The 21,860-nt window shown below is 40.2% G+C and overlaps 1 protein-coding gene and 1 long non-coding RNA gene across 4 annotated transcripts in view; one reads left to right on the plus strand and one right to left on the minus strand.

Moving 5' to 3' along the window:
* The window catches only part of LOC110073991 (uncharacterized), an 85,786-nt gene that overhangs the window by 56,175 nt on the left and 7,751 nt on the right, over window positions 1–21,860 (minus strand). Inside the window, exons 2-3 of the long non-coding RNA XR_013542206.1 lie at window positions 15,132–15,289; window positions 2,527–2,588 (exon numbers count right to left, since the gene is read on the minus strand). This is a non-coding gene — a long non-coding RNA (uncharacterized LOC110073991). The remainder of the gene's footprint in view (window positions 1–2,526; window positions 2,589–15,131; window positions 15,290–21,860) is intronic.
* The window catches only part of MEF2C (myocyte enhancer factor 2C), a 229,420-nt gene continuing 210,236 nt past the window's right edge, over window positions 2,677–21,860 (plus strand). For 2 of the 3 annotated variants that reach the window (XM_020783761.3, XM_072992554.2), the window contains exons 1-2: window positions 2,677–3,904; window positions 19,345–19,443. The gene's annotated coding sequence lies outside the window, so the exon portion shown is untranslated. Of the gene's footprint in view, window positions 3,905–19,344; window positions 19,444–19,527; window positions 19,565–21,860 lie in introns of all 3 variants that reach the window. The other variant, XM_072992555.2, reaches the window with a different exon arrangement.

Genomic DNA, 21,860 nt, shown 5'->3' on the forward strand with positions numbered 1-21,860 from the left:
ACTGGCATCAATAACTTTAATATTGTACCAAATGGTACTTTGGACCTTTCTCTTCCCCCCCCCTTTTTTTTAATTAAAGGTTTCTTTTTGCACTTTATATAGCAAGAGTGTGTGCGCATGTGTCTCTGGGAAGATAACAGTTCTGTGAATATAGGAGAATTTTGTTTTTTGACCAACCCCTCTTTAAATAAAGCAAAAAATATCATCTGCATTTTTGTGTCTTCTCTAAAATGTCTCCCACAGTCAGTATCTTGTGAAAGCAAGCACCACACGCTCCCAGGCAAACGCTCAAACAGTTGACTTGTCCAAGATCTGGTAATAGACTGAGCAATTTTGGGCAAGTATTTACAATCCCAATACTTGAGGAAACTTCTGAGACTTCTGTAAAGAAGTGATACACACACTGAGACCTACAGAATGGTACAGAAGCTGAAGCAGGCATGTGGTAAAGCAAAAATTTTATTGCAGTAAGAGGAGTTTAATATAGAATGTCTGCAATACCATTCTGGCTTATTGAGTGGAGAATCTGTGGGATCGTTCATACCATCTGCACTCAGCAGGGACGGGTTGCTGAGAAAAGTTAGCAAATAAAAACAATAAAGAAAGTAAATGAAAATAATATGCAGAGTGATAAAAATAGGGAAGCCAGAACTCTAAACCAGTTGGATTTCAGTTGCCTCCACTGTTTCTTTCCACATAGAAATGTGTCTTTGCTATGGTTATATTTAATGAAATGTGATTGTAAGAACCTGGCCCAGGTGAGGGGATGCTATTTGCTTGATGGAGGCTGCAATTCACAAACCACTTAATCGGGAGTAGTCGTATTTAGTTCTGTGGGGTTTGTGCAATGTGATGGTAGTTTTCCAATACAGATTTCATTTGCAAAGGTAATAGATAATTGTCAGTAAACTGGAAACTCTGGAAGAAGCAGTTCAACTTTTTGTAGCTTTGCAAAATCTCACACTATTAAATTATACATAATGTAATGGGAGGTATACAGCCTTGTGAGATCTTTATATTAGAACATATAATGAGAAACTTTTCAGCAACCCGTTTCTTATTTATCTTATCATTATTTTTAAAAGTGCGCTGTTTTTCATTTCCTAACTTTATTCTGAAGACCATATACAACATTTTAAAAAAATCATCCTGAAGAAAATTAAAAATCAAATTTACGTTAGCTTTAAAAAGGCATAAAATTAGTTGCTTATTTCCCCAAACATATGTTGGAATAAAAATATATACTTCTGGTACAAGAATATATACTTTCTTCCTAAATATTGGATTTAGGAAGACTTTCTTTGAGATCAAGTCCTTTTAGCTATTGTACAACAGAAATACTTTAACTGAGAAGAACCTGGTCATTTCATAGCTAGATCTCTTCTCCTGGTTTTGTGGGCCTTTCCTGATGTTCATAAGCTTGCAAAAGGATGAACATCAATTACTAGATCCTTGCTCTCAAGAAAGGGGCAAAAATGGCTATCAATTAATAAAAAGCATTTGGAGAAATGGGTAAAATACAGACATCCAGAACTAACATAGGATCCAGAAACTCTTCAATTCATGCCGTGTTGTGTAAACAAGGAAGTTCCTTCTTTTCTTGAAAATACAGGTCACCTGCAAATATCACCTCCGCTTTTATCTGGATTCACCTGCAATTTTTCTGTTTTCATAAATTCTGTTTTCATAAATTTCCATCCAGAAATGGGATCACCGGTGACAGGGATATGTAAACATTCAATATCTCCTTAAAGGTGCATTCTTATGAGTAAATTTGCATGGGTCTCACTACTAACTATAGCCAAGACTGTAGTGTTACATACATACTCACCCATAACTTGGAAATATTGCCTTTTTTTACTTCATTTCCCAGGAGTTCCTAGTCACCATACACAGTACTGGGGAATTCTGGGAGTTGTAGTGAAAAAATAGCTTTCCCAAGCTCTATACCTAGCTTGTCCTTTAAAAATAAAATCCTCTCCCTTTTAGCCTTGATTTTTATGTGGTTAATTTTAAACACAGTGTGTGCAATTCTGTCCTCTCATTCTGTATGAGAACTTCATGTGGCTTATTTTATGACCTAATACTAAAGTTTAGGAAAGCTTTAAAAAAAATCTTCCTAATGGTCTATTATATTCAGTATGTGGGTGAGGGAGGAGAATCTAATGTAGTGTAATGAAAGCATTGCTTCAGCACTAAGAAAACAAAGAACAGTGATCACCACTTTCCAACACTAATGGAACTTCAAAAAGTTTTGAACTCCCGATCATTAGGATTTTAAGGCTGCATTTTAGAAAAAGAAAGGATAGATGGAGGGTTTGAACCCAAAACACATGATTTTTTTAAAACATATGATGAAAACATAAGGGTTTTGTTATGGTGCATACAACAGCCAAGAAACTGTTTCCCCTTAGCAAGCTTCTAGAAAGTATCCTCCATATAATTATTAAATGAAAACACTCACTTACCCAGTACTCAGCTTTTAAATCTTGAATAAGAGACGTTCACTCTGAAAGAGGTACTTACCACGTTTCCATGGATACTGGATGATGCCAATCAGGTCCATGTTTTTATCTGAAAGTGGTACCCTGCAGAGAAATAGAGTTTGGTGAGTAGCTGTTTATGTGCGGTAAGTAAATAGGAATAAATAGGAAGCTTGTTTATTTGACAAAAGGTCTGTGACCCAGACTCCCCCCACCATACCCCCATTCTCTTTTTCTCTCCAAGCCCTCTTTAACATAATAACACAGGGGCATGGCATCAAATAGTTTGCACAGTTTCCTGCCAAATTCATGAAGATCAAGACTTGGTTAGTCGAACAGCAGCTCAGTTGCCTGGCATTTTGTCCCTGATATGACCTTGCATATATATATGGATAAGATATGGTGGAAAATTATTGGTTTTCTTTTTATTCCAAGTAGACCTCTTCTCTTAAGATGTGAGGGGCATGCAGGAGAGAGGGAGGGAATACACAATAATAGGGGAGATAGTAATGTCCTTACCTTCATGAATCTATTCAGGAGAAAAAGAATGTCCAGACTGAGCGCCAAGGAGAAATGTGTTTCCCTGAACATTAGCAACACTGGGATCTGGAATCTGTCTGATTCCCTTCATTTCAAAAGCCTCTGTGGCGGAAATTTGTAATTCTGCCATGCCATTCCTTAACAAGGCATACTTTCTAATCTGGGGAGTAAGATGAGTGAATCGATTGTGAGAAGTTTTATGTTTCTAATATTTCTCAGGCTAAAAGAGTGAAAGAGAAAGCAATCCACTTTAAATACTTAGCACAGTTTAATAACCTGAATGATATGTGCTCTGTTGCCACATTTTGGAAAAAAAGTTTCCTTCCAACCTCCATTAAAAAGACAAAAAGTTGCCTTGTTCTAAAATTATTATTGGAAATGTAATTTTTTAACCTTGCTGTAAAGGAAGATTTTTCCACACTTCTTTAAAATTTTGACCATCTGAAAGTCATTTCACTTTGTTTCCTCTAAAGGAGTGATTTTTGGATTAAGCTACTGTTTTGCTCTTTGCTAAATGAACTTACAGTGTGCTTTGTGGAGATTGTAATTCTATGTTCCTTTGCCAGAGCTGACAAAGGTCTGGTTGTCAGTGATACCTTTTACAGCTAAATTTACCCTAGACTGACAGGAGCAGGTGGTCCAAGGCCTGCCAGACACTTGTGCATGGAAATCACGCAACTAACAGGTCAACAGCAAAGGGGAAAAAGCCCCTGCCTTCCTTCCAGAGGGTGAGTGAGGCAAGCAGAACCCAAACTGGGGGGTTTCTCTTCAAAGCCAGCTGGTCTGGCTTTATTCTACAGGAATTTTTTACCTGTCAGTTTAATCAACGAAGCCCTCAGCAGGTGCTGACGGGTACATCTTCCTGGAGAAGAAGGGCACTGGTGAGTTTTAAGAATTAAAAAGAAATTGTTTGTTCTTTTTTTAAAAAAAATCTGTATCTATAAATGTGTTTGAAATGGAACTGCTAATCTCTCTATAGAATAATGCCTGGGTCCAAGAAGCACAGGTAAGTTTTCTAATAGTTTATATTGTAAAGAATGCCCATTTGGTAAGATATCTGTTCCAAATAATTTATTTCGGAAGCAAGAAAGTTTCAAAATCTTTTGCTATTGAAAAAAGACCTTTGAAGACCTTATGCAGATGAATTCAATGGGAATGACAATATTGTGGTTTGCCTACCCATCTGAAAATTGCTTCCATTTTTATTTTGAAATAAGCAGTTGAAAATGATAAATTACTTTTCCTGGTCACATTCTACCTATATTGTTTTTTTGAGGGGAGTCCCCCTGATCTGTACATGCTTTAGAATGTCCTGTTGAAATCCATATTAGGGATAGGTTTTCAATTAAAGGAACACAAATATGGAAAACTTTAAATTTTAAAAATGTTTAGTTACTGATTATGAGATAGCCATGTGAAACTGCTGCTACTTTCACTAACACATTAACCTGGGACAACAATCATGTAGGAAGATAACTGTGACACACACACACACACACACACACACACACACACACACACACACACACACACTGTCGTCACTTTTAAGTGCAATGTATATTCAGTGGTGTTCACAATTGTTACTTCTGTAACATCGCTGAGGTTTTCTGGTAAAGAAAATAGGACAAATGTTTTGGGACAATCTTATTTTAATTACAGCAAAGATGTGGCGGAATACAAATACTAAGGTGTTTTTAGGGTGGAGCAGAATATTTTAATGATTAATTTCTCTTTCCACACACTTGTGCTTTTAACTGAGCTTCACAGCAAATCTTACAAACTGTCAAACAAATGGAAATCGTTCCTGTAAACAAGCAATCATTTTTTCTGTGGTTTTTTTTAAAACCCAAGATTAAATCTGTGTACAAAATGAACATATGAAACTGCTTTTAGCAACCAGATTCATACTGACATTCTTTCTGGCACGCAAGTTGAAAGAGCACAGAACAACAGATAGATAATTTATGACATTAATTTGGCACTGGAGGTTATTCTGGTTGGAAAAAATAAGAATAATTTTTCACAAAGCCCAGGAGGTTTTTTAGCCAGTATTGTTCAACTATTTTAAAGAAGTTTCATGTATCAAGCATGTATGCAAAGTGCATTGGTATGTTCTCCTCTGTCTGACACAGAAAGGTCATGAGATATTAATCTCAAGGGAAACAAATTCAGGGTTTAACCATCTCTAGGTCAGATTGCATGACAAGGCAAATGCATATTTTATCTCCTTTCAATGTTACCCCTTCAGACTCACAAATCTTTCATGCCTGTGTATCTGGACACTGAACATGTAACCAAAGCCATGCTATCTCTCAGTTGAGCAACTGTGAAACAAAAGCAAGGCAATTTGCCTAATATGAATTAAGCCAAGTATGTATTAGTATCAACAGTCTTTTCTGCTTAAGAGTGCACTTCTTCTGGACATGGGATCAGCGTCTTGGCTAGTTAGACTCTCAGACTTAACAGATTTCCTTAAAAGCAGAGACAAACAATTTCCATGGATGTTATTTCATCCAAGAAAGTACTGTTCTGAATTATAGTGTTAGTCTGCCTGTTCTTCTGCCTTATTCTTTCTGCCTAAAAGCAAAACGGAGAGAACAGCTGATTTGTCTTTATAACTGTCTTAAACCATGCAGCTGCCCAGGCTGAATACCAAGCAAAGGAGCAGGCATTTGCAAGAAGCATTTACAATTTGTGAACTATCAATGAAGGTCACTAATTCTACACAATGCTGCAAATTCTGTCCAGGGAGGTAGAGGAGGGGGAGGCAGATAGCATTATTTGTAACTCAGTAACTCATTCCAGGAAACTAAACTTCTGATATCATTCCTCTGATAAGGACCTCAGGCTACAGTTACGTACATCCTAATTTGGCAATCAGTCCCATTGAAGACAGTGGGACTTACTTGTGAATAAATGTGCATAAAATTTTGCTGCAGTCCTAATGATCTGTATCCCCAGAGATTGATAAAAACTAAATATGTAGCAGTCTAAATTGTGTGTTAAATGGGTGAACCCTAGGCTATGATCCTAAATAGATTTAGGCTGCATCTTCCCATAGAGGCTCATGGAAAAGCAAATTTCACTGAATTAAACTTTAATTGATTTACTTCTGAACCAACCTGAATAGGAGGGCACATTGGTCTCAGATATTCTAGCTCATTCTTTGGAAATATAAATAATTATTAAAAAGTTTTAGAGGTTCCCATAAGACACTGCAGAATTGCAGTGCTTTAGCAAAAAAAAAGTTGGACTTTGAAACAACATTCTGCCGCGTGCGCCCCCCCCCCCCCCAAGTTATTTCATTTTGGTTTTATGCAGTCTAGGCACCTGGCCATCTGTTAATACAGCTCATTCAATTAAATCTTTGTAGAGAAAGGTTTTATCTTCAGTTCCTTCTCTTTTTTTCAAAGAAGCCTGCTTTGTTGTATCTGAAGTAGCAAATATTTATTATTCAGTATAAGTAAGCATGAATTCCCTATAAAAATAATTGCAAAAGTTACTTATTTTCACCTTTACTAACCCTTGTCATCAGCTTTAGCCATTGTCGCTATATTTTTAAATGTAATTGAATAATATCTTCTTCATTTTTAAAAAGTTATGTTCCTAATGATTAGCCTAGCATTAATAGCCTTCATATCATTCTGTACACATAAGTAACTTCAGTGTTAAAATGTGATCAACATTGACTCTTTCCTTAAATATATGCTCAGTTGAACATGAAACATAATGATTGCAATATCTGTATCTATCTATGATGAGGAAATCTTGGTTGTGGAGAGTTGTCCCAAAGGAAATTGAGTCCTGTTCCATTCTCTCAGACATGCTAGTCTTAAGCACTTGTCCAGGATTTATATCAAACTGTGCAAGGAAGGATGTGCCAGAAAATCTCTGGGTGGTTTATGATTACACACTTCTTCCTATTCCTAATCTTCAGTCTTTGTTTGCATAATGTAAAGCTGATGTATGGCATACTATATGTGGAAGATTTGGGGTCTGATGCATTGGGGAGTTCTTCTTGGCAAGCCTTATTAATGGACGTCCTTGTGAGGCTGCCATTCATATCAATGGGACTCGTACCACACAACATCCTGGAATACTGTGTCCATAATGACCAGCTGCTCTTCCTCTTCTTCATTTACATCCATTTGGATGTTTAAAAACTATGAGCCCCATAAAATTGTTTTGTGAGATTGTGTGTGCTCCAAACCTTCTAAAGTTGCAGATATGATTAGCCTGATAATTTTTGGTATCCACTTCTTTGGGTTTTGTACAAATATTCAAGTGATGGTCTCATTTAGTCTCCCATTCTGTGTCTGCCATTACCAATAAATAACAACAATTGAATGGGAACTCTTAATGTTGGTTATTCTAAAGTGTGTCTATGGCCCAAACTGCTACCTTTCGGCAAAGACTGAAATGCAGTGGAAATGGCTGTTCTATTCTCCCTGCTATTCTCTAGCAAGCCAGAGATGTATCACATCATCTCAAAGCAAATTACTATATACTTTTTCTTTCTTTTCCTTGCACTGGAGAAAAAGCAGGATAGTTTTATTTAGTTCAATAGAATTCGGAAAAACAGACACTTAATTCAATTTGAATATTTTGCTTCATTTCCTTTCAAAATATTTTTTTCAAAATGTCAATGGTACATCAGAAAGTCAGGTGTGAAAGCCTGTTTTTCCTTTTTCAGTAAGTACAGAACTTACTGAAGAAAGCAGTACAGAACTCCAGTTTCCATTGAAAGATACTACTCCTGCTAATTTAAGGGGGATTGAGATGGAACTACTGTATTGCAAAGTACAAAATACCATCTATGTATAGATTATTTACCAGAATTGCTCAAATACTGGAAGACTGTTGAATGGAAGGTCTAGTAAGTTATTGAGTATGGGAAGAACTGTTACTTACCATGGAGTGGTTGGTGACCAGAAAACTGCAGAAAATTACAGTTTTTATAAGACAGTACTCTTTCTTCATTTTTTTCCTCCCTTGGCATTTGAAAGCCAGTCAATATACACAAAGCTGCAATACCATGTGTTTTTTTTAATTTCCAAATACAGCTCTTTTGCAGCCATGCTGATTCAGTCTCCCTGCTAATTCCTGGAATTAAGGACTTCCCTGACACAGTCATAATCCAAATTAATGGGCTTCCTTCCCCCCACCCCCATCATCAGCCTAAATTTCATCACATACATCCAACAGTGTAAACACTATCAGCATAGCTTTCAGCAGCACAGCAAATAGCCATGATTTAACAACTTGGAGTAGCCATTTCCTATCACACACCAATCACATGACTTGGTGTATGATAGGAAATACCTACATTGACTTCTTAACTTATGGTAATTCATTGCTGAAAGTTATTTTGATGGTGTTATGCTGGTGGGTGAAACCAATAAGATTTCGGCCACTGAATAATGTAATTTTTTGCTTTTAATGGTAGTCAAAAGTTACATTTTAATTCTGCTCTGAACATTACAGTAGATTACTCATTTTGTATTGGTCATGGATATCCCACCAGTTTATGTAACTGAAAACTGTAGCACAAAATTTACAAAGTATCAATGGAGTTAAGAGCCTTCTTTGGAGTAGAATGATTGAGCACATAAATTTTAAAAAACAACATAATCATCTCAAAATATTCTGCTTCGACATAAATTATTTTAAATGGACCTGAAAGCAAATGTTTGTTAGGCAAACTATGGGATTTTCTGTTTTGAAATAGCTGGTTTCCTTTTCTGGTATTCTTCAGCCATTTTCCTTAGTGTAGGTCATGCAGAAGCCACACAGCAAAACGCAGACATGGCCTTTTAATATTCCTCATAATAGAATTAAAGACAGAGGCTGAAAAAAAACTAATCAGAATTAGAGTAAGTGAAATCTGGAGAATTTCATGAAACAACACCTGTATGAGTTCCATTAATTCAATGGATCTACTCTAGTTGCAATTTACTATTAGATTTCAACCAATGTCTGCAAATACAGGGGTGGGGGAGGCAGAAAATCAAGTAAAGGCAGAATCCCAGGCAGTTGGGGAAATGGGGATATTGGGATGCAGCCAAATTTGTACTGACAAATCTGAAATTTATCATTGTGAATCACATTCACAGCATTTTCTGAATTCATAATAACTGAATTATGTCATTGGTTGTGGTTGATTTCTATCTATTTATAGAAAGTAATATTTATTTGGAAGAACAAGTCTGAAAACGTGTGTGTACTGCTGGTTAGGATCAATATCCATTCAACTCTCTAGGACTTACTTTTGAGCAGGCATTTATAGGATTACATTAAAAAAAATTTAAAACCTATCATATATGTTTTTTAAAAACTGTTAAATAATCATTGTACTGTGTTCTTTGACTAACTGCTGTTTACTAATTTGGATGGCTTCCAGAACTCATAAAAATGATTGACAATTTAGAAAATTTAATCGATGTAATTCCTGAGACATTTTCTGCTGTTTTTAAAAAGCATTTTACAGTACAATCCTAGGCATGTCTATGGATTAATGCTCCAAAATAAGAGGACTGCTGCATTTTATACCTATTTACCTGGCAGTAAGGCCCATTCAGCTCAGTAGGACTCACCTCTGAGTAGACATGCGTAGGTCTGTCCTGCTTTGCCTCATATACAACATTGTTTGGGAGAGGGAGGCAGAGAACCAATCAGGAAATTGATATCAACAACAAAGGTAATTCACATGCAAATTGACAAAATAAGATTTTGAAATATATTTTTGACATGAAAAGGAATAATTGTGGATATTGTGATTCCAATGGAAAAGATTTCTATTATAAATGACAAGCCTGATTTTTAAAGTCAATCAAGGTTAATTTTGTGTATTAGAAGGTTCCTGTTCTGTAAGAAATCTATTGTCAAAGAAAAGAATTAAGATAGGAGTTTCTTATTGGCCTGATATTGGGATTTGTGGTGATACAGCTGAAGTGCTCTTGTTTCTCCTAGGAATGAGAAAAAGAACTTGCTGTATTCCACCTGGCAGGATGTCCCCTTCTCACTCCTTCACTTTGCCCTCAAGGTAGCATACTATCTTGTACCGCCACAATTCTTACACCCCCTAGAAGGCTACACAGTACTCTTTAATACATATCCCCCTCAGTTTATTTACATTTTAAATTCCATATCCTGGGATACACTGCAATAATACTGTATACCTTTGTACCTTCAGTACACACAGCTTGACTGTCTTATTTATTTTTTTTAATAACCCCAATTCAGTGTTTGATGCAGAGACTGGTCTGGAAAGGAAGATGAGTTTTTGCTTGTTTTGTTTTACAATTCCTTGAATCCAGCAACCCGCACGGATTCTGGGAGTTGCAGTCCCCAAAAATAATATTTCCAATTCCTGCACTGAGGTTCAAATGCTGATTTGTTTTGTTATTGTGGAGACTTCGTAACAATATACCGATACTGAAAGTTTTGTGGCTGGCAAAGTCATGAAACTTTGCTATGGTGAGCATTTTGTTTTCCAGCTCCTACCACCACAACAGGCACCTGTCTTCTAGGCTGGGTTAACCATCTGGCTAAAGAAAGTACTGAACAGACCCCAGACATTGTCAGGTTCTGCTGCAATACAATGCTCTGAGAATCCTTCACAGTGATGGGCACGCCATCTTGATGTGCTGGGCTCCTTTTGGTTCCTCCTCAGCTCCCAACATGGCAGCTGTGTGATTCATCATCTTCCAAGAGTGACCTCATGTTCCCAGATATATATATAGCGAGAGGCTGCCAAGTATGAGAAGCAAAATAATGTGCAATATCCAGCAGAACTTGGGAAAACTCGCTTTTTAAGATTGCAGATCCCCTCGCCAGCAAGCCAGTTTGTAGCCTAAAGCCCTTAAGGATGTGGGAAACACATGCTTTCTGGGGCATTATGGGAGTTTCCATAATTTTCTGGACTCTCTTATATAATGTAGAACTAATAGGACAGTGGTTTCCAACCCTGGGTAATCTAGGTGTTCTTGGATTGCAGTTCCCAGAAGCTTTCACCTACTGCCTAGGGTTCTGGGAGATGCAGTCCAGGAACACCTGGGTTACACATGGCTGGGAACCACTGTAATAAGGCACAAGGTGGGTACCTACAGGGTTTCACCGTGCCAGGGTTCAGCCATCCAAATGCATGCTGGCAGGGGTGATGTAGTCCAATGCATCTAGAAGGAGAGATCTAGATGGGGAAAGAAGATTGTCATGCAGCACAGCCTAGGAAGGAATGTGGCTGAGAACAGACCTGGAAAACCACTGCTATTCACCAGGCTTCAAAAAGAGGAGAGGGCTTTCCAAAAATGCCCTAATATGGTTGTGTGCCTATCCTTCCCACCCCCTCTCTGTGTTTCTCCACATACATTGAAGAACAGAAAGAATGAGAGAGAGAGAGAGATTAAAAGACAGAGATGTACCTGGTCAGGAGGAATCAGAAGGGTCTTCGGATGGCCCTCCATCCTAACAAATCTGGATATGGTGTTCCAACAGGTGCTTTGGCACAGAGGAAGTATGTAATTGTAGGAAACAGTGAACCCTTTACTCATCGAGCCATATTAAGAGCTTTGGGCTCCATGTTGATCCTGTGATTAGTTATAATTCTAGGCCAAAACTTAAAGACAACAAGAACAATGAGAGACCTTGGAAAAGTTACCTTTTTTTGGGGGGGAGCACATGTTCTAAAAACTTTCAGTCAGCATAGTCAGCAACTGGGAATACTGCATGTTACAATCCCCCAAAACGACTTCTCTAAGCCCTGAAATGACTCACATTGTCTCCTGTGTTACATTATTTTCCTTCCCTGGGTTTTACTGACTGATCCATGAGGGCAGTGGGCTACTTAGCATGTAGTCTGAGTACTACAACATCAAAGCCCTGCCTTTTTAATGCCATACGTACTGCAAGTTGGGTATCAATATAGCTGCAGTCTGTTCTCACTCTCAGCTCAGCTACCTTTCCCAGGCTCTGGATTGTGGGGGCACGTGAAAATAAATTAACATGCCCTTGTGTAGCCACAAAATGTATTCTCATTCCTAGTAACTACTGATTGAATGCCTTAGTATTTGTTATGTGTTGTCAAGTTGGTTCTGATTTATCTAGGGATTAAAGCAGAACTTGGAGAAAGTACTTTTGGGTTACAATTCCCAGAATCCTTCAGTCAGCAAGTAGACCTGCTCGCTGATGGGTTACCTTTGGCCTTCAGATGGTTGTAGCCAGCATGAATATTTTTTTTCCCTGTCCCTTACTGACTGCCCCATATCCATAATGTTACATGAGACCTTTTTTTTTACAACATCCAATTCCCAGGAGCTGCCCCCCCCCCAATATATTTTTTATCAGAGCTCAGAAAATATTTTTCTGTTCTGACACCCAGAATTTTCCAGAGTTATGCTCGGAACGCTATGCAAAAGAGGAAGTTCGCAAAGCTGATTGTCACCAGCAAGGAACACGACACAGAGTTGAACGGCATGGGAGCACCAGGGTGCCAACGTTAATTTTCTGCTGTTGTCCAAAAAAAAACCCTGGTGCTTGAAATAGCATCTGTGGCTTGCAAAAACAAGCCATGCCAGAAGCCATGAGAAGAGCTATACAAATTGCCAGTGACCTTCCATTGGACCCATATTGCTGGAAACGGGCAGAGCAGTCTTCTTCTAGCCATAGCTATGAATGGGTACAAGTCGAGTCTGAGCCCAGATGAAGTGAGCAGACCTGTTTGCAAAAAGCAGAGTAGGGAATTAATTCTGACTAAAAAAACAGAGGTTGGGAGGGAAATGTAGCTTTTCATAACTCCCAGAATCCGGCAGTCGTCATGAAGCATAGGAGTCCTCAAAACATTCTGCTTTGAAGAAGCCTCCGCTGGAGAAGGGACTCCACTTTTCAACTGAGCCAGTGGGCTTCTCCACGAAAGTTCAGATTAAAATATAACAGTCAGTCTTTAAGGTGCCAAGAAAAAGAAAGTCTGATGAAGTGGAGACCCGAAAAACCAGCATACCCCCCACACCCCCGAGCGCGCGCGCTCACAGGACGACAAAGGGACATGTTCGAATCCTGCTGGCACCTTCAGCTGCCAGCATTAAAGCCGTGGGAATTCTCCAGCTTCCAATGTCCCAGACGAAGAGGCATTTCTAAAGCATGATAATGACTTTATGTAAAGGGGGGGGCACTAAAGCATCGGGAGAGCAGAACGGTCACAACGTCCATCCCTTCTTACACAGCGGCACACCATGGGATGTCCCGCAAGGCGATGCCTCCGGTTTTTAAGAATACAACGAAAATCTCCCACCCCCACCCCCCAGGCAGGCAGGCTGGCTCCAGGGGCACCCACCGCTAGGCAGAGCTAATTGGTGCCCCTCCCGCCGCCCCCCAACTCCTCCGACAGGGCGTGTGCCCATCTTTCCTGCCCCCTCCCCCCAATCCCGCTCGTTTCGCTCGCCTTAAAAGCTGCCTGCAGCTGCTCAGTCAGCCGACCCAAGGCGAGCTCCTCTGCCCCCCCCCCCCGCGTGGGAGGCGAGAAGAGTGAGCGGCGATCTAATCTAAGCGCTGGGGAGGATGAGCTTTGCAACGCGCGCGGGGGCGCGGATTAGGGGAGGGGGGGAGAGGGAGAGAGAGAGAGAAAGATCAATCGCTTCCTAGCCACGTGCTTTCAAGCCGCGCCGCTCCTCTCGGAGCTCTGAACTTGTAACTTTTTCCCCCGTGAATTCCGCAAATCGCGCGCTCCTCAAAGGGGCGAAGAAGACAGATCGCCCCCGCCCCTCCTCCGGCCGCCTTCTCCCCGGCCTTCATAGCCCCTGCGTGCACCCCCACCCCCACCAGTCCCATGGCTTGGGCCACAGCGAGGGCAAGCATGCCGCCGGACCGGAGCCGGGCTGGCGATCGGCCGATGGATCGGTGACACGCGACGCGGTGTGGCTTCCGGGCATCCCGGACCGTCGTTCGCGCGTTCAGGGGCCCTTTCTTGCTTCGGCTACTGCCCAAAAGAAGCGACCCGTCGTTCTACGGCAGGAGACCGGCTTAAACAAGTGCTGCGCCGTAACCCGGCTGTGGATCGCAGGGTTGTTGCGCAGTCTAGCGTCTTCGGTTGCGCTGTTTTCTCGCTGGCCTAGAATGCGCACGATCAGCGAATGCCAGAGGATACGTGTAGGAACACACACACACACACACACACACACACACACACACACACACACACACACACACACACACACACACACACACACACACACACACACACACACACACACACACACACACACACACACACACACACACACACACACACACACACACACCCCGCTCGCGCGCCTTGCTCTGGTCATCGATTCCTTTGAAGCAGGGCATCATCCGACAGGTGCCTCTCCCCCTCCCCTGACCATCCCACCCTGGAACCCAGCGAGGGAAGAAGCAAGACCAGAGGAACCTCCGCCTCGTCTAGTGTTTTTTAAGGAAGCAGACGGTCCCTCTGTTGCATTTGGACTAGAACGTCGCTGTTTCTAAATCTGGGTTCATGAGAAACGGTAGCCTGCCTCTAAGGGCGAACAGTAGGCGGACTTGGGCAAATGGGGCACAATGAAGAAAAAAAAATAGGCAGAGTTGCCACGGATTGTTTTCCTCCATTCAGGCAGGGCTTTTGTGACTGACAGCTGCTATGCAGTTAGAATTGCAGCTTTCCCCATCAATACTTGTCCATGTCTGGAGGAATGTGTCACCTGTTGAATCCCTGCCTGTTATCCTTTTCACAGCATGAGAAATCGGGGGGGGGGGGAGGTGGTAATCCTATTAGCACACAAACACCTATAAAGTATACAAGGATGCGTAATTCCACTTACCATGTGGGGACACATATGTTGTACCTGTGCGCATTCTTGCGCACTAGGAATCCATTTTGTCTTTTCCAGGGTACATGCAGTTCAGTTCCTTCAACACCCAATGACAGCACTAACAGCACTCTGCCTCCCCCCAGTGCACACACGTCACATTCTTCCCTCATTCCCAAAGAACACAAACACACATATGTACATGCACACCCAGTGTTGTATTAGAGCTTCATTTCTAGCCTAGACACCATTTCCTGCTTCCCTCCTGTGTGCCAGACTCAGAGCAATGTACCTTTCATATGTTCTTAAATGCCTCCTTCCAGAAGGGAATATAATACACACAGATCCTCCTTCCTGCAGGGAAAATGTAGCTCCTCTTCTTTCCTGGTGGAGTTTAATCTTATGCATCAGTATTCAGAAAGTAAGCCACAATTTTCATTGGGCTTACTCCTAGGAAAAAGAAAAAAATACAAAGGATTGTAGCTGTAATAAGAGATGTAACCTGCCTATCATTATTGTTGATGCTGTTGTCCTCTTGATTATTTTAGATGGGAGAAGTTGCAGTTTCTTCCCTGCTTCTCACACCCTATAAAATGCCCACTTCCAAATCAGTCTGAACTGAGTGGGCAACTTGTGTTCTGCCAGGTGTTGCTGGTCTGCAATCCCTATGTTCCCCCACCAAGGGCTATGCTGAGAGTTCTAATCCAACAACATCTGAAATGTCACAAGTTGGCCACCCCTGTTCTGAAAGAAATGTTTATTATTGGGTCTTATTTCTTTGTATATGAGGATTTTTTTTTTAAAGGGAAGGCAACCAAGATTCATCTCCCGCTAAACTTGAAGTGGAAATGATCCCTTTGATAATTATCCCAAAATCTTCTCCATGGCATAAAACACATCATTGTTATTATGGGCATAATGTCTTTGGGAGCCAGCAAATGACCCTGTTGGTATTTCAGAGGTTTCTGTGTCTTAGAACATTCAAAAAAGCAACACCCTGTGAAGATGCCTTACTCCACCACCTAAAGCTGATTTTGAGCACAATTGGTACCTTTACACCTGCACAAAATGTAGGAAGGGTCAATTAATTTACAACTGTTTCAGATAACCTGCCATGCAGAGGAGGTAAAGTATGAAAAGAAAGCAGAGAGCACACATCTGCAATACAACAGTAATGAAAATAAAGAGCTAGTGTTGTGGTTGCAGCAGCTGGCATATTCACTGGCTAGTACAGGCAAGAGGACATACAAGGATTTATTCTAAGTGAATTGTGGGCTGTCATAAATTCAGTAATATGATTTTGAGAGGGATATCTGTGTTAGGTAAAAGTATTGGAGTACCTTTAAAAGTAATAAATTTGTTAATGCTTGAAGAAATAGATTATAATCCACAACACCACATATCGGAATTTGGAATAAATGTTTTAATCTTAAATGTGACACAATATTTTATATTGGTTTTTGTTCTCTGTACACCAGTATTGTTTTTGCATGGTTTGGTTGCCTGACAACATTTTTATAACAGGTGGCATGGTTATTATTATGCCTGACCTGGCCGTACCTATTGTGACCTATGAACAGAGGAAGATGCTTCATAACCGGCTATATCATTAAAGCCATGCTCAGAATTGCCCAGAGTGACCGGCAATGGCTGTCCAAGATCTCAGTCCGCAGTCTTTCCTAACCCTAGCTGGACATGGCAGGGACTTACCTGGAGTCTTACGTGAGCACATTGTGTGCTGTTTCTGCTGCACTACAACCGTCATGGGCCATAGAGTATTCCCTTGAACACATGTAAGAAAATCAGTATGGTGTGTGCTTGATCAAATTGTCTTCCCAGCTTCAGTGTAAGCAGTGACAGCCCATGCTTGGAGCAGGTAGAGTAATGTCACTGCTTACTCTTAAAAAGTGTCTCAGCATGACATAGTTGTATGAATTTGATGCCATTTGCTGTGTTTCCATCCTATGGAACACTGGGATCTGTGTTTTGTGAGGTACTTAGCTGAGGTAAGGTAACTGTAGTTCAGGGGAGTTCACTTGAACACCCTAGTAGAGAATTCTAAGAGCCTCAGCAAACTACAGGTCCCAGAATATTGTGAGATGGAGTCATTATTGTTAAAGTGGTGCTGCAATATTTTACCGTAACTGGGTAGTGCAGCCACACTCCAAAAGTTCCATAGCAGTTTGAAGACCTAACTTTGTTTTGCTATGAGCTATAACAAAATTGTTTGTCTTTTAGGTGCCACATAACTCTTTGTTGCTTTCACAACAGGGTAATATATGTATTTACCTCTTTGGAGGCTTGCTGCGATGCTTCTACTAAGCTGCTTGCAAAGGCAGAGGTATAGCAGATGGGAATTAAGTACACACCAAGCAGGAGTAGTCACTAAGCAACACTAAGCAATTTCTCCACTAGCCTTTGCTTATCAGCTTCAAACCTCTTAGCAGCCTTTTGTAGAATGCTCCAGCCTGAAATGGTTGTCCGCCCACTCTTGTGCTTCGGCTCATAGTATCTGTGAAGATTCTCAGTCATCCAGGTGAGGTTATCTGGGAGTTGAGTAATGGCAACTGGACTTCTTTCTTGTTAGGTTGAAATGTTATGCTGCTCATCCAAGTAGCTTCTTCAGTCTGGGGAGAGTTGGCAGGAGATCCCTGATACATCCTCCACATTGGTTTCACTTCCCCCTGGTCTGAATAGGCTTTTTAGAAGGAAAAAGGACTGGGGGTGAGGGATAATCCCACTTCTGCAGTCCTTCTCTACCCATGATGGGTGGTTAGCAGATGTTAACAGTGATCTTTCTGGTGTGTGTTGTCCTAGTCTTTCTGGGAATCGATGAAAGGGCAGCATGAGAAATAGGAGATAGATTGTATTTAAGACCTCCACCCCTGTTGAGTGAGGGATATTCTGTATGCATATGTATGTCTTTAGATACAACCTGTCTCCCATTTATCAAGTGGGATTATTCCTCACCCCCAGTCCTTTGTCCTTCTTACACACTGTTCAGACCATGAAACCAACATGGAGGATATATCAGGGGTCTTCCACCAACTCTCCTCAGACTGAAGAAGCTACTTGGATGAGCAGTGAAATATTTCAATCTAACAAGAAAGAAGTCCAGTTGCTGTGACACAACTTCCAGTTAGAGTCATAGTGTTAACTGTTTTTCTCAGCTTCTACCTTGATTAGGTTGGACGTGATAAACTCTAGTGATTGGTTATCAAAGCCCATCAAAGTAATGTGTAAGATCCTGTTTCCACTTTTTCACCATCCAGTGTCATAGACACTAGTATGCTTAGATAAGCCCAGGATGCGGGAGATACAATTTTGCTTGATCAAGAAGCATATTTACGCAAAACATATAACAGGAGTGGGAACTAAGATAGTGAAAGTAAAGTTATGATGATGAACGCCTGGTTTTGTGGGGTTTTGTTGTTGTTGTTTTAGACCCACAACCACTCTAAGTCTGGTTAATACTGAGTGACTTCTGTGCATGTATTTCAACAATCAGGAACCATCCTGAATCACAGTTATCCCTTACTAAGATAAAATGAGCAAAGTGCGGCCTCAACATACATGGAGTCTGTCTAGTGAGGCATTGCAGAGTAGAGATAGGCAGAGGTCTGGCTTGCGGGATCCACTTTGGGTTTGTTTTGTCTTCTTTTAATTTGAAGTCTGGGATTCAGCGAAAGACAGTGGCAAAAGAAATGTGAAATATTCTGAGCCCATAAATTGATTTTTAATATCAAGACCAGACAGAATTCACAGTCCTTGCTTGTGCACACATACCATTGGTGGTTACTCCATGCTTTCTTTTGTTTCAGGGATATAATTTAGGGCAAGGGAATGGAAAATTATATTATTGTTCAAAAAATTGGAAGTATGTCATCCTTGGTGATCTACTTGGTGCTTTGCAGATCTACTGCAAAGCACCAAGTTGACTGCTGGCAAATGCACCTTTGGTCCATCCATGCTGCAGGGGATTGGCCAACTTGTTTTGCTGCTAATTCAACAATTTAGCAACAAGTTGCACTGGTCCAAGAGTACCACACAGACTGAGGGCATCTTTTTAATGTCCTATTTGCTACCTACAGTGACACTTTGGTCCTTCTGGCATATTGTATTAACCACGAAGTATCTGTAAAGTGTGCGCTGAGCACAAAATGGCAGTTAAAAATTATATGTATATTTACTGAGCCTGAAATAATCTGTTTAACAATTACAGCAAGTATAAAGTATCTCATATGTTTACATTTATTGCAGTCTGGCATTCCAGACTTGGTGTGGCTCATTATTACGATAAATCTACATCTCCAAGACAGAATTCAAATGGGATTCACTTAAAAGGCTTGATTGTTTTTAAATGGTGCTTCCAAATATATAGCTCCTAAGTAATATCAGTTATTTGCCTAAAGCTTTGGAGGGTATGCTATTTTCAAGGGCTTTCATATTATTTGCTTCTCTAACATTTTAATTCTGTCTTACTGTTGTGCTTTTAAACATTCAAGGTGCCGACTAAGAGTTGTAAACTGTGAAGAAACTACTATGGAACAGATTAGGTAAAGCACCAAAGGCGGATGATTTTCAAAATAAAGAAGGTGTATGTGGTGAGTGTTACTTTTTTAAAAAAAGTCTATCATTTAGTCCTACAAAAAGCTCTATTTATTGCTCTCTTTCTTTTTTTGATTTAGGGCTGAAGATAAATGCTACAGTTGTGTGTACTAAAAGGTATACCAGTGACAAAATCACTACTCTAATCACTATGTATTGTACATTATAACATTTTAGTAATGGCATGCCACTGTATTTAATATTCATGTGTCACCTGTCATCACCTGCCTTTGAAAATATATTTTATAATTAATTCATTTCACAAAAAATTATATACATTTTCATTCTCCCCTGTGGATTATGAAATATTTAAATTACCCTCCTGGAATCTCAATCGTATTATAGTGAGATATTGGGAATTTATATGTTATGTGGAATTATAAAAGCAATATGGATGGAAAGAATATTTTGAATGGCTAAAGAACAAATACAGTATTGTTGAATCATCTTGTGGGGTAGATCAATCTATAGCCTTGGTATCTCTCAGGGTGGGTTGCTGTGGCAACCGCCCCGCTCACTTTAAAATAATTTTTCCCCCTAAAGCTTACTTCAAGAGCTATACCCAGCATGGGCCAAGCTTAAAAGCAGACAGATATCGGAAGAAGTGCTTTAGTGAACGACTCTTTTAAGATAGGACTTTGGTAGAGAAGACCAAGGAGAGGAGAAGGGCGGGGTTGGATTCTGAATGGGAAATGGAAACCATGTTATCATAGGGTTAGGATGCAGAAGTGGTGGGGTTATTTTCTATATAACCCCGGCTCTCTGTAATTTAAATGTCACTTCTACAAAGTTAATTGGCAAGCTCATTTGGTTTCCCCCTCTAATAAACATTTGACTATCATTCAAAATTGGTGGAAGAAAAAAAATAACTTGGATAATTACTGAAAGGGGATGTTAACTGAGCTCGCTATGAAATAATTGTACTTGTAAGGGAAAAAACACTTGGCTGCACCTCATCCCTTGGTAAGGTTATGGAAGGGTTGATTATTCCAATAATTACACCTCCTGTTGTGCTTTTTTTGTTTTTGCTTAATTCCGATGTAGGTTTCAGGTGGAAGGCTGAGAAATGGTGCAAGATTTTCTGTTTCCTGTTGCCAGCAGGCCTGTGTCTAACAGGAACCCTTAATATTACCTTTCTGGAAGAAATCCAAAGGGGATTTGCTGCCAATTATTGGCTGTTTATAACACATGTTTTTAAAATATGGTCTGGAGGTGATGGTGTTTCAGTATAAATTATACTGAAATCTAAATGACACAGGAAGATTCTACAGGTGTTATAAAGAGCTATTTTTATTTGTCTACTAAAACGTTACCTACTGAGTTTTGAGAATGAAGGCAGCAGTTTAGATGCTACAGAATTTGTCTGTGAAGGAATGAAAGACCTTTTTAAATAAATAGGTGGAGGTGCTGTATTTGTTGCTTTAAAGGATCTTTGTTCTGAAAAATATTATTGGCACAAACCACTGAGTATCAGTCCTCAGCGCAAGGTCATGTCTATTTAAAGATCAGGTCCTAGTAATCTAAATATGTAGATGATGCAAGGGACATACGAAGCCACTGAATATATTTCTTTTGGAATCCTCATACTCTGATTTTAGTCTGTTGAGTCAAAGCACTGCTGAACTTTGCTCAGTCAAATTGAGCAGGTCAGTTTGGGAGTTTCAGCATTTTCTCTAGCAATGGATTTTGCTCTCCTTACATCCGGATACTTTGGGTAATTTTCACATGATTTCCCCCCTAAGCTATTTTGTGTTTTCTCTTTGGAAACATACCAAGGGGATAGATACTGTAGAAGGAAGTGAATGTTGCTGCCCTTTCACAAGAAGACTGCCATTTTCTTGTTGCCCTCATTAGCTACATAATTCACTAAAGATGGTCTGAAATTAGCCCTCAGAGAGTCCCTTGGTTTGAATGTTCTTGGATCATGAAGATACAAGCCAAGATCAAAGGATAGACTTCCATTGGATCCTTCCACTTCCATTTCCACTGGAATTGGTAATCACCCTCACATCCGCAGCTCCCATGTACATTCTTAAAATCTGTTATGGAGGCCTGGGAAACCTTCTGGAGCAGGTTTTTGGTGTCAGGAGAATTACAATGGAGGAAGGAGGAGAAGTACTGTAAGTCCTGATTATGTTGGCATTGGATGTGGAATTACACCACTGGGGCTTGGCCATCTATCTCCATATCACCCAGTGCATACCGTATCAACTGATTTCCACACCTAAGCAGAACAGAACTGGTTAGTTCTTGAATGGAATATTAGCGATTTCTAGGTGCTATAAAAGAACTCTGCCTGAAACCTTGGAGTGATAGTCAGAGTTAGAAATCCCAAGCTAGTTGAGAGAATGCTCAATGTAAGGCAACTTTCTATGGTCCTGTCTTCCTCAGTAATCTGAGTTAAATAAAGACT

The sequence above is a fragment of the Pogona vitticeps genome, chromosome 2 (genome assembly GCF_051106095.1).
Source record: "Pogona vitticeps strain Pit_001003342236 chromosome 2, PviZW2.1, whole genome shotgun sequence".
Lineage (NCBI taxonomy): Eukaryota > Metazoa > Chordata > Lepidosauria > Squamata > Agamidae > Pogona > Pogona vitticeps.